Source organism: Bufo bufo, chromosome 2, assembly GCF_905171765.1.
Source record: "Bufo bufo chromosome 2, aBufBuf1.1, whole genome shotgun sequence".
Taxonomy (NCBI): Eukaryota; Metazoa; Chordata; class Amphibia; order Anura; family Bufonidae; genus Bufo; species Bufo bufo.
The window spans coordinates 417,944,190-417,958,317 of NC_053390.1; positions in this window are offsets into that span (position 1 = coordinate 417,944,190).

Sequence of the window (14,128 nt, forward strand, 5' to 3'; positions counted from 1 at the left end):
TCCGCGATTTTGCTCTGTCCTTGCAAGAGACCCTGAGGGCTGTGGTCCAGGTGGACCCCAAGGAAGCTGAGGATAAGGACAGGACTCTTAGAGAACAGTTCATTGCAGGTATAAGTACTGAACATTTAAAGGGCCAGCTGAGGATGCTGTCAGCCCAACATCCCAATTGTGCATTCTTGGACTTTAAAGAGCTGGCCATCAGCATTCTAGGCCAGAACCCGGCCGCAGGGCCAGAAGCCTTGCCTGAACCTCAGGTTTGTCAACCAAAAACTGTCAATGTGGGGCCGGCTGGAGTCAGTCAAGCCACTCAAGCTCCAGTAACAGATGTAGTGGCAGCACTAATGGAGCAAGTGAACCATCTCACTTTGAGCTTAGAGAAAGTATGCAAGAAAATAGAGGAGTGGGAAAGACCAATACTGTTGGAAGATGAGGGTCCTTTTCCTCCAAGGCTCCCACCTGCATATAGGGATGTCTACCCAAAAGAACCTTATGGACGGCCAAATTATCGGTCTAGAAATCGAAAGCAGCCTGTTTGCCACTATTGCAAAAAATATGGACATACTGAATCAATGTGCTGGCAGTTAAACGGGCAACCCCTGAGGCAGAGGACCGCCCCTCGGGAGGTAGAACAGTAGGTCCAAAGGATCCAAGCTGGATGCCTAAATACATGGGATCCCGTCCAAAAATTAAAATAGGTATCAACGGGATACCCTTTGAAGCCCTTCTGGATACGGGATCACAGGTCACCACCATCCAAAGACCTGCCTTTGACAAGTTCTGGGATCCAAGTCTCCTCACCCTGCCACCAGAGTCCTGGCTAGATTTCATTGCCAGCAACGGGAAGCCAGTGAAAGTCCATGGATACTGGGAACCTACTCTTCAGGTGGGAGAGGCCACCTTACCACAGCAAGGTGTAATTGTGGTATAAGCAGGAGATAAAGGAGGACACCCTGTGATCCTAGGGACTAATGTCCTTAAAAACTGTTACTCTGAAGAGCTTGAGGCATTGAACCAAACTATATCCTAAGCCTCGCCTGCTTCCAGAAGGGTCATTCAAAAGACTATCAGCGTGTTGTGCGCTCAACAAAGGTTCACCAACAAAAAAGGGGAAATTTGTACTGTTCGGATCCGGGACAACCGGCCAGTAATCCTGCCTCCAAATTCCCAGATCATCCTTTGCTGCCGTGCGGTGTTAGGGATCCAGGGTCAGGACTATCAAGTCCTAGTGGAACCCATCCAGATTGAGAATCATCCCTTCGTACGGACAGCCAAGAGTCTGGTGATCGTGTCCCAAGGTAAAGTGCCTGTCCGTTTAATTAACTTTGGTGATCACCCCGTTACTCTTTTTAACCACCTCAGCCCCCAGTGCTTAAACACCCTGAAAGACCAGGCCACTTTTTACACTTCTGACCTACACTACTTTCACCGTTTATTGCTCGGTCATGCAACTTACCACCCAAATGAATTTTACCTCCTTTTCTTCTCACTAATAGAGCTTTCATTTGGTGGTATTTCATTGCTGCTGACATTTTTACTTTTTTTGTTATTAATCGAAATTTAACGATTTTTTTGCAAAAAAATGACATTTTTCACTTTCAGTTGTAAAATTTTGCAAAAAAAACGACATCCATATATAAATTTTGCTCTAAATTTATTGTTCTACATGTCTTTGATAAAAAAAAAATGTTTGGGTAAAAAAAAAATGGTTTGGGTAAAAGTTATAGCGTTTACAAACTATGGTACAAAAATGTGAATTTCCGCTTTTTGAAGCAGATCTGACTTTCTGAGCACCTGTCATGTTTCCTGAGGTTCTACAATGCCCAGACAGTACAAACACCCCACAAATGACCCCATTTCGGAAAGTACACACCCTAAGGTATTCGCTGATGGGCATAGTGAGTTCATGGAACTTTTTATTTTTTGTCACAAGTTAGTGGAAAATGATGATTTTTTATTTTTTTTTCCTTTTCTTACAAAGTCTCATATTCCACTAACTTGTGACAAAAAATAAAAACTTCTATGAACTCACTATGCCCATCACGAAATACCTTGGGGTCTCTTCTTTCCAAAATGGGGTCACTTGTGGGGTGGTTATACTGCCCTGGCATTCTAGGGGCCCAAATGTGTGGTAAGGAGTTTGAAATCAAATTCTGTAAAAAATGACCTGTGAAATCCGAAAGGTGCTCTTTGGAATATGGGCCCCTTTGCCCACCTAGGCTGCAAAAAAGTGTCACACATCTGGTATCTCCGTACTCAGGAGAAGGTGGGGAATGTGTTTTGGGGTGTCATTTTATATATACCCATGCTGGGTGAGAGAAATATCTTGGTCAAATGCCAACTTTGTATAAAAAAATTGGAAAAGTTGTCTTTTGCCAAGATATTTCTCTCACCCAGCATGGGTATATGTAAAATGACACCCCAAAACACATTCCCCAACTTCTCCTGAGTACGGAGATACCAGATGTGTGACACTTTTTTGCAGCCTAGGTGGGCAAAGGGGCCCATATTCCAAAGAGCACCTTTCGGATTTCACAGGTCATTTTTTACAGAATTTGATTTCAAACTCCTTACCACACATTTGGGCCCCTAGAATGCCAGGGCAGTATAACTACCCCACAAGTGACCCCATTTTGGAAAGAAGACACCCCAAGGTATTCCGTGAGGGGCATGGCAAGTTCCTAGAATTTTTTATTTTTTGTCACAAGTTAGTGGAAAATGATGATTTATTTTATTTTATTTTTTTTCATACAAAGTCTCATATTCCACTAACTTGTGACAAAAAATAAAAACTTCCATGAACTCACTATGCCCATCAGCGAATACCTTGGGGTCTCTTCTTTCCAAAATGGGGTCACTTGTGGGGTAGTTATACTGCCCTGGCATTCTAGGGGCCCAAATGTGTGGTAAGGAGTTTGAAATCAAATTCTCTAAAAAATGACCTGTGAAATCCGAAAGGTGCTCTTTGGAATATGGGCCCCTTTGCCCACCTAGGCTGCAAAAAAGTGTCACACATCTGGTATCTCCGTACTCAGGAGAAGTTGAGGAATGTGTTTTGGGGTGTCTTTTTACATATACCCATGCTGGGTGAGATAAATATCTTGGTCAAATGCCAACTTTGTATAACAAAAATGGGAAAAGTTGTCTTTTGCCAAGATATTTCTCTCACCCAGCATGGGTATATGTAAAATGACACCCCAAAACACATTCCCCAACTTCTCCTGAGTACGGAGATACCAGATGTGTGACACTTTTTTGCAGCCTAGGTGGGCAAAGGGGCCCATATTCCAAAGAGCACCTTTCGGATTTCACAGGTCATTTTTTACAGAATTTGATTTCAAACTCCTTACCACACATTTGGGCCCCTAGAATGCCAGGGCAGTATAACTACCCCACAAGTGACCCCATTTTGGAAAGAAGAGACCCCAAGGTATTCGCTGATGGGCATAGTGAGTTTATGGAAGTTTTTATTTTTTGTCACAAGTTAGTGGAATATGAGACTTTGTATGGAAAAAAAAAAAAATCAGCATTTTCCACTAACTTGTGACAAAAAATAAAAAATTCTAGGAACTCGCCATGCCCCTCACGGAATACCTTGGGGTGTCTTCTTTCCAAAATGGGGTCACTTGTGGGGTAGTTATACTGCCCTGGCATTTTCCAGGGGCCCTAATGTGTGGTAAGTAGGTAAATGACCTGTGAAATCCTAAAGGTGCTCTTTGGAATATGGGCCCCTTTGCCCACCTAGGCTGCAAAAAAGTGTCACACATGTGGTATCGCCGTATTCAGGAGAAGTTGGGGAATGTGTTTTGGGGTGTCATTTTACATATACCCTTGCTGGGTGAGAGAAATATCTTGACAAAAGACAACTTTTCCCATTTTTTTATACAAAGTTGGCATTTGACCAAGATATTTCTCTCACCCAGCATGGGTATATGTAAAATGACACCCCAAAACACATTCCCCAACTTCTCCTGAGTACGGCGATACCAGATGTGTGACACTTTTTTGCAGCCTAGATGCGCAATGGTGCCCAAATTCCTTTTAGGAGGGCATTTTTAGACATTTGGATACCAGACTTCTTCTCACGCTTTGGGGCCCCTAGAATGCCAGGGCAGTATAAATACCCCACATGTGACCCCATTTTGGAAAGAAGACACCCCAAGGTATTCAATGAGGGGCATGGCGAGTTCATAGAATTTTTTTTTTTTTGGCACAAGTTAGCGGAAATTGATATTTTTAATTTTCTTCTCACAAAGTCTCCCGTTCCGCTAACTTGGGACAAAAATTTCAATCTTTCATGGACTCAATATGCCCCTCACGGAATACCTGGGGGTGTCTTCTTTCCGAAATGGGGTCACATGTGGGGTATTTATACTGCCCTGGCATTCTAGGGGCCCTAAAGCGTGAGAAGAAGTCTGGAATATAAATGTCTAAAAAATTTTACGCATTTGGATTCCGTGAGGGGTATGGTGAGTTCATGTGAGATTTTATTTTTTGACACAAGTTAGTGGAATATGAGACTTTGTAAGAAAAAAAAAAAATAATTCCGCTAACTTGGGCCAAAAAAATGTCTGAATGGAGCCTTACAGAGGGGTGATAAATGACAGGGGGGGTGATCAATGACAGGGGGGGTGATCAATGACAGGGGGGTGATCAATGACAGGGGGGTGATCAATGACAGGGGGGTGATCAGGGAGTCTATATGGGGTGATAACCACAGTCATTGATCACGCCCGTGTAAGGCTTCATTCAGACGTCCGGATGCGTTTTGCGGATCCGATCCATCTATCAGTGGATCCGTAAAAATCATGCGGACATCTGAATGGAGCTCTACAGGGGGGTAATCAATGACAGGGGGGTGATCAGGGAGTCTATATGGGGTGATCACCACAGTCATTGATCATGCCCCTGTAAGGCTTCATTCAGACGTCTGGATGCGTTTTGCGGATCCGATCCATCTATCAGTGGATCCGTAAAAATCATGCGGACGTCTGAATGGAGCTTTACAGGGGGGTAATCAATGACAGGGGGGTGATCAGGGAGTCTATATGGGGTGATCACCACAGTCATTGATCACGCCCCTGTAAGGCTTCATTCAGACGTCCGGATGCGTTTTGCGGATCCGATCCATCTATCAGTGCATCCGTAAAAATCATGCGGACATCTGAATGGAGCTTTACAGGGGGTTGATCAATGACAGGGGGGTGATCAGGGAGTCTATATGGGGTGATCACCACAGTCATTGATCACGCCCCTGTAAGGCTTCATTCAGACGTCCGGATGCGTTTTGCGGATCCGATCCATCTATCAGTGCATCCGTAAAAATCATGCGGACATCTGAATGGAGCTTTACAGGGGGTTGATCAATGACAGGGGTGTAATCAATGACAGGGGGGTGATCAGGGAGTCTATATGGGGTGATAACCACAGTCATTGATCATGCCCCTGTAAGGCTTCATTCAGACGTCCGTATGCGTTTTGCGGATCCGATCCATCTATCAGTGCATCCGTAAAAATCATGCGGACATCTGAATGGAGCTTTACAGGGGGGTGATCAATGACAGGGGTGTAATCAATGACAGGGGGGTGATCAGGGAGTCTATATGGGGTGATAACCACAGTCATTGATCATGCCCCTGTAAGGCTTTATTCAGACGTCCGTATGCGTTTTGCGGATCCGATCCATCTATCAGTGCATCCGTAAAAATCATGCGGACATCTGAATGGAGCTTTACAGGGGGGTGATCAATGACAGGGGTGTAATCAATGACAGGGGGGTGATCAGGGAGTCTATATGGGGTGATCACCACAGTCATTGATCATGCCCCTGTAAGGCTTCATTCAGACGTCCGGATGCGTTTTGCGGATCCGATCCATCTATCAGTGCATCCGTAAAAATCATGCGGACATCTGAATGGAGCTTTACAGGGGGGTCATCAATGACAGGGGTGTAATCAATGACAGGGGGGTGATCAGGGAGTCTATATGGGGTGATCACCACAGTCATTGATCATGCCCCTGTAAGGCTTCATTCAGACGTCCGGATGCGTTTTGCGGATCCGATCCATCTATCAGTGCATCCGTAAAAATCATGCGGACATCTGAATGGAGCTTTACAGGGGGGTGATCAATGACAGGGGTGTAATCAATGACAGGGGGGTGATCAGGGAGTCTATATGGGGTGATCACCACAGTCATTGATCATGCCCCTGTAAGGCTTTATTCAGACGTCCGGATGCGTTTTGCGGATCCGATCCATCTATCAGTGCATCCGTAAAAATCATGCGGACATCTGAATGGAGCTTTACAGGGGGGTGATCAATGACAGGGGTGTAATCAATGACAGGGGGGTGATCAGGGAGTCTATATGGGGTGATCACCACAGTCATTGATCATGCCCCTGTAAGGCTTCATTCAGACGTCCGGATGCGTTTTGCGGATCCGATCCATCTATCAGTGCATCCGTAAAAATCATGCGGACATCTGAATGGAGCTTTACAGGGGGGTGATCAGGGAGTCTATATGGGGTGATCACCACAGTCATTGATCATGCCCCTGTAAGGCTTCATTCAGACGTCCGGATGCGTTTTGCGGATCCGATCCATCTATCAGTGGATCCGTAAAAATCATGCGGACGTCTGAATGGAGCTTTACAGGGGGGTGATCAATGACAGGGGGGTAATCAATGACAGGGGGGTGATCAGGGAGTCTATATGGGGTGATCACCACAGTCATTGATCACGCCCCTGTAAGGCTTCATTCAGACGTCCGGATGCGTTTTGCGGATCCGATCCATCTATCAGTGGATCCGTAAAAATCATGCGGACGTCTGAATGGAGCTTTACAGGGGGGTGATCAATGACAGGGGGGTAATCAATGACAGGGGGGTGATCAGGGAGTCTATATGGGGTGATCAGGGGTGATCAGGGGCTAATAAGGGGTTAATAAGTGACGGGGGGGGGGGTGTAGTGTAGTGTAGTGGTGCTTGGTGCTACTTTACTGAGCTACCTGTGTCCTCTGGTGGTCGATCCAAACAAAGGGGACCACCAGAGGACCAGGTAGCAGGTATATTAGACGCTGTTATCAAAACAGCGTCTAATATACCTGTTAGGGGTTAAAAAAAACACATCTCCAGCCTGCCAGCGAACGATCGCCGCTGGCAGGCTGGAGATCAACTCTCTTACCTTCCGTTCCTGTGAGCGCGCGCGCCTGTGTGCGCGCGTTCACAGGAAATCTCGCGTCTCGCGAGAGGACGCGCCGGCGCGTCCAGGAGGAATAAATCAACCACCTCCAGGACGCGTCTGTGCGTACAGCGGTCCGGAGGTGGTTAAGCACTGCCCCGTTGCTCAGCTTTTCCAGGTGTCTTTCCAGGATGTGATCCGTCTGCCTGCCACGGAGGCGTTCCAGACCACACAGAGTAGCAGCACCACCGCCAACACCTCGACAACCTCCTGGTGGGAAGAGCTTCATGTGGGGAACGAATCCACCCCGAAAGAGCAAATAGAGGGAGTTCTGAATCTAGTGAGAGAACATCACAAGGCTTTCAGCAAGCACTCCACGGACTACGGAGAGGTCAGTGTAATCAAACACACCATACCCACTGGCTCTCATCCTCCTATTAAGGAGAGGCACAGACCCATACCACCTACTACCTATCAGTCTGTGAAAGAGATGATACAAGAGATGAAAGACTCTAACATAATTCGGGACAGTCACAGTCCCTGGGCTGCGCCCCTAGTCCTCGTGCGAAAAAAAGATGGCTGTATAAGGTTCTGTGTGGACTATAGAAAGATCAATCAAATCACTCACAAAGATGCCTATCCACTACCACGCATTGAGGAGTCCTTGACTGCCCTGGGGTCATCAGCCTATTTCTCCACCTTGGACTTAACTAGTGGGTACTGGCAAGTACCTATGGCCCCAGAAGATCGAGAAAAGACTGCTTTCACTACACTTATGGGCCTGTTTGAATTTAACTACATGCCGTTTGGACTGTGTAACGCTCCAGGGACATTCCAACGGCTGATGGAACGTTGTTTAGGCCATAGGAACTTTGAAACCGTATTGTCATATCTAGATGACGTCATTATATACTCCAAGACGTATGAGGACCACCTAGAACACCTGGCGGAAGTGTTCCAAGTCCTTACCAAATATGGTCTCAAAATTAAGCCATCTAAGTGTCACCTGCTGAAACCAGCGGTAAAATACCTAGGGCACGTTGTCAGTGCCGAAGGAGTACAGCCTGATCCTGATAAACTTGCTGCTGTCCGAAATTGGCCTACTCCTACCACCGTAAAAGAGGTGAGAAGCTTTCTCAGCTTTGCAGGGTATTACAGGCGTTTTATACCCCATTTCGCACAAACTGCGGATCCAATCCAGGAACTCCTGAGGGGGCACCCTAAGAAGAGTCCAAAGACTCCTATTCCTGTAGAGTGGAGCAAAGAACGGGAGATTGCCTTCCAGCTCCTCAAGAAGAAGCTGACCGAACCCCCTGTTCTGGGTTACCCAGATTATCAGAAGCCGTTCCACCTCTACACAGATGCCAGTAAAAGAGGCCTGGGGGCTGTGTTGGCTCAAGTGCAAGATAACAAAGAGAGGGTAATTGCCTACGCCAGCAGATCCCTGAAGGGAGCTGAGAAGAACGACCAGAACTACAGTTCCTTAAAGCTGGAGTTTCTTGCCTTAGTGTCGGCTGTGACCGAGAAGTTCAAAGACTTTCTCGCTGCCACGCCATTTGTGGCCTTCACGGACAATAACCCCCTGGCGCATCTGAATACCGCCAAGTTAGGGGCTCTGGAGCAAAGATGGGCCTCCCGCCTTGCCAACTATGACTTTACTGTGAAATACCGGGCAGGCCGCTCCAATGACAATGCTGATGCCCTGTCTCGGCTACCCACTACAGAAGCCCCAGATGAACCAAAAGATGCCTGGGAAGAAGTGGAAATGCCAGCGTTCTACAATAAATTTGCCCAGCAGGATAATATCCGTACTGAGAACCATCCTGCTGCTGATCCTTCCTCACCAGATATCCCTGAGTCCAGAGGCGACCAAGAAAGGTCGATTAAACTCTAATCCGAAAGTAGAGTCCTCGGTGAACTGCTCGACTTCCTTACCAGTGGGAGAACTCCTGAGAGAGTCCGCAGGAAGAGTGCAGACCCAGAACTGATGAGACTGTGGAGAAATCGCCACCTACTTTTCCTTCAAAAAGGCCTGTTGCTTAGAAGGAGCCTGGACCCAGTGTCCTGTGATAGGATATATCAAATCCTCCTACCACGTCGAGATGCCAGTCTGGTGCTAGAAATGTATCACAACCAGTCCGGACACTTCGGCGTGCAGAAGACTGAGGCACTATTCGCAGAAGGTTCTATTGGATTGGGATGAGAGACGATATTGAGAAATGGTGCCGAGAATGCACTGCCTGTGCTGTGGGACGAACTGAACGTCATGACCAGAGGGCGCCTCTCCATCCTATCGTAAGTAAAACTCCTTTAGAACTTGTTGCTATTGATCATGTGAAGTTGGAGCCGAGTCGCTCAGGGTATACTTATGCCATGACCATTATTGATCACTTCACTAAGTTTGTCGTAGCAGTGCCTGTGAAAGACCTGACAGCTAAGACTACAGCAGAGGCATTCTGGAAGCATTTCCTTCTGCCCTACGGCTGCCCAGAGAGAATCCTCACCGACCAGGGGTCTGCGTTTGAGTCACAGCTGTTCCAAGAGATGTGCCTGCTGCATAACTGCCAGAAAGTCCGGACCACCGCCTATCATCCACAAGGTAACGGAAAAGATGTATCAAACTCTTATCGAGATGCTGAGAGCAGTACCCCGAGAGACAACTCATGTATACCTATAACAACACAATTCACTGCTCCACCGGTTACACACCTTTCTATCTGATGTTCGGCCGTCAAGGGAGGTTGCCTGCTGATCACTCCCTAGATATACAAGTGCCCGATGTCATTAACCCACTACCAAAAACTGATTGGGTAGTGGAGCAATAGAGACGTCTCCTCAATGCCAAAAAGATTGTCCAGGAACGCATGGAAAATGCCCGGGAACGACAACAAAGAGACTATGACCTGGCTGCTCATGCGGAACCCTTGGCTCTGGGAGACCTGGTGTGGTTGAAGAACAACCATAGAACCAGTAAATTGGACAGTAAGTGGGAAAGGATTCCCTATGTTATTTCTGCCATTCCTAACGCTGAGGCTCACATCTACCAAATCTCCAGAGAAGGTAAAGGCTCTCAAGTTGTACATAGAAATCGGTTGAAACCCTGTATAGAAGGAGAACCTGCAGCAGAGGACATTGAACCAGAATCTCCTGAGCCTGAGTTGCCAGCCCAACCTGCTGATCCTATGCAGGCTGTTGAGAACCTGATACATGATAAAGATCCACTTCATTGGTTTCTCACTCCCTGGTTAAACCTGGTAGTACCTGCTCCTTTTCCAGTTGTTTCTCCATCCCAGGATGAACCCACTTCAGTTCCTGTTATTTCTTCACCTCAGTGTACCTGAAGGAGCTCCAGAGCCTGTGGACTCCTCCAATCCTCCTGAACCAAGTCGGGAGGAAGCTCCGCCAGTCAGAAGATCCACGCGGTCTACCAAGGGGCACCCACCTGTGAGATTTGGAGACTACATTATGGGCCTAGGTAGCCCCTTACGGGAAACCCCTGTTTAACCCTCTACAAGCCTTTGGTACGGACTCATTGTGTTCCTTTAGCCTCTAAGAATTGTTATTTTGTTCCACATTTTCTATGGACTATTATTATGGACTATCCTGGTATTATTGATACGCTGCACCAGGTCAGCGCCCCTGTTCCCTTACAATTATCCTGAGAGAAGAGAACGACGCCCCTTGTCACCGCACTTTCAGTGAAACTGTTTATTATATTTCAATTGATAAAGTGGTGATTACTGTGTATGCCTGTTCTCCATTTTGTCTTTCAGGTTGCATTATCCAGCTGGGCAGGGCCCCTCAATGTTGCGCCGAGGACGGGCAACGTTGTAGCATGGGGGTATGTAGTGTCCCACTAGGTAAAGGTGGGCGCTACGCAAGGGTTAACATGTCTTCTGCATTACTGTGATGTTTAATTATGCATTTCCCTGTGTTATCTGGGTGTCAGGCCTGTTAGGGTGTAGTTTAGCCTCCTAGACATTAGAGGGAGCTAGAGAGCCCTAAGTATATATAGGTAGGCCCAGACAGGGGAGAGTTATTTAATTCCAGGTGGCTAGAAGAGTAACCTAGTCAGCCTGAAGCTCCTGAGGCTACCTTAGCTCAGTAGAGTCACCCCAGTAGTAGGAAGGAACCTCCTGGGAGAAACCTGCAGCTTCCCTCACAACAGGAACAATACAACCAGCTCAGATAAGTAACCTGATGGGCAGAAGTACTATAAAGATAAAAGCAAGGGTCAATACGGGAGGAGGATTATTTACCAAGGATTAAAGCCAGCATTTAGGCATCCGGGCCTTGGGATACAGCCAGCCAGAATAGCTGTGGAGATAGTGCAGCCAGGGCTGTGAAGCATTAATTGTATACCCTCCAAGTATCTTGCAAGATTATTACCTGCCATATTGAAAGTAAACCTGCTTGTGGAATATTGTTATAAGGGACTGCATCATCATTATCAACTGTCTGTACAAAGTTGGACTGTTCAAAGTAAAGCAACGTTTGGTTCACTATACCACCTGTGTACCTCACTTATTGCTACTAGAAACCGGTGTGCCACCGTTACAGGCACTGGCGTCACGATCCTTAAAGGGACCTTGCCTCAGGCACTCAAAATACCTGCAACACCCAGGGCACCTCATCCACCATCAGGTCTGGTCCCTACATCCAGAGTGTGCCCCAGAGGAACTTGTGTCTACCTCTCCTTCACTGCCGCATGCCTGCCCAGGGTTCTCCTCTAAAAAGTGAGTAACCCTCGATTGCCCATAACCGTGACCTCACTATCGCAATACCCTGCAGCTCTGCGTACCGCATAAATTGGCGTCACGAACAGGATACGATCATATCCGTGCCATTGTTGGATTACAAAACTGTGTGCCATTATCCACCTAAAAAGTGACTAAGCCCTATTGTTTTATTAAAAAATTGCTGGGCCAAAGAACTGTAATAATTTGCGGTGTGAAGATTATATTGCATGGACTGTTTGCCATTTGTGTAAGCCACCGCTTGCTGTCAGTGAATAGACAGCGATTTGCTCAAAAATGGCCGCTTAACCTCACTGGATTACAAGTGCGCCTCGTTGTACCTGTTTGGCGTGAAAAAAAGACAAGGTGAAGTTACCGCCCAGCCTGCAAGGAGGAATAAACGCCGCCCTGTCGGGAAAAAGTACCACCTGCCTGACCCGCATGCCTGCCCAGGGTTCTCCTCTAAAAAGTGAGTAACCCTCGATTGCCCATAACCGTGACCTCACTATCACAATACCCTGCAGGTCTGCGTACCGCATTTGTATATGCAGTCAATCATGGAACTGTTTAAAATGCCTCGGGATTGGTATTAAATCCTCCTTTTTTTCTTACCTTTCCTAAAGCGATATTCCACACATGTTGCTTTACCCTCAGCTTCAACTTTCTTGATGTGAGTCAAACATAGATTGACACTGGTGAAATTACTATGGAGAAACCTGGCCTTGTCAATCAAGAAGGAGAGGTGGGGGCTAGCAGAGGAAGCAAGTGTGTATAAAGTGGATTGGGCTCACCCTCAGTGTGCTTAACGGCTCATTTACATATGGATTAAAAGTACTTTTTCTCCAGAACTAATTGCTAAGTAGGAAAGTTATCATTATATTTGGCTGAGCTAGCCCTACAAGACATTGGGAGTCATGTACAAAGACCGTTTTTTACGCTGGTCTTTGTTTCCCCTTTGCGCTGGCAGAGACTGCACATAATTTATGAAGAAATGTACGCCTCATCATATATTAGGTGTTTTTCCCCAACATTTACACCTGTTTTCAGAAGTTAATGTTAGTAAATTTGTTGGGACTGAAGTTCTAGCCCGCTCTCAAATGTCAAGTGGTGTGCAAAAAAAAATGGTTGTGTGACAAAATATTGTCATACGGGCATCCAAATAGTCACAAAAATGGTCTTGTTCCAAAAACAAGGGTAAGAATATTCGTAAATTAACCCCATAGTGCCTGTTTTAACTGTGAATTTCCTGCTGATAGGAAACCTTGCCTCTTCTGCTGCTGGAGGGTGGAGGAGAAGACAGTAGGACCAGACGGAAGGGGCGGAGCAAAAGAAAAGCACGGAGGACAAGACCACAGGGAAGTCAGGTGGAAACTGGATGCAGCTGGACTGGAAAAGAGAGGAGGATGGAGAGAAAGAAACAATAAAGATGAAGAGGAGACCTGGTGACACTGAATAGGGGAGCATAGTGGCTGTAAATGGAAGTATAATACAGCATGGCATGAGCTTAATTATAGACACTCTGTGGCGGCTACTATGTGACAGATATAATTATAGTTTAGATATTCCTTTTATTGCTGGCACATTGTTATGGGTGCTACTAGTGCTACTACTAATTTGATATCGTTAGTGTGAACCAATAAGAATAACTAAAAAAATACCCTTCTAACACACTGTATTCTGTGGTGTTATATAGGACTGCAGGTAACATCTATTTATTACATTATCTGTACTGTGTTATCTGTGGTGTTTCATAGGAGTGCATTATGTGTTCGTTGTGGTGTTAGCCATCTTAACCCGGTCACCATGTCATTAGATGCAGTGACCATTTTATGGCGCTTTGTGAGAATGTCATGCCTGCAGCACTGTACATGTATGGAGGATATCGGGAAGTGATTAAGAGGAGAAAAGCATTTTTTTTTAAAGATCTGTCACCAGTTTTGTAGGAAAAGATTCAGTAAATGCAAAAAGGTAAAGGACGGCTCACCTCTGGCTCAAGATGGCAAGGTGCACCAAACAGATGTCGTACCCTGATCACCAAAGAAGAGTGCCCATTCTTTTTATTTTACAAAGATTCAGTAAAACCTGTAAGTTATACATGTATATCTCTACTTTTTCTACTTCCTATGAAGAGCTATCGGTACAGGAAGGAGGTATCAGTGATTGACAGCTATCTCTTTATGCACAATGCTATTGTTAAAGATGCCCTCAAACATA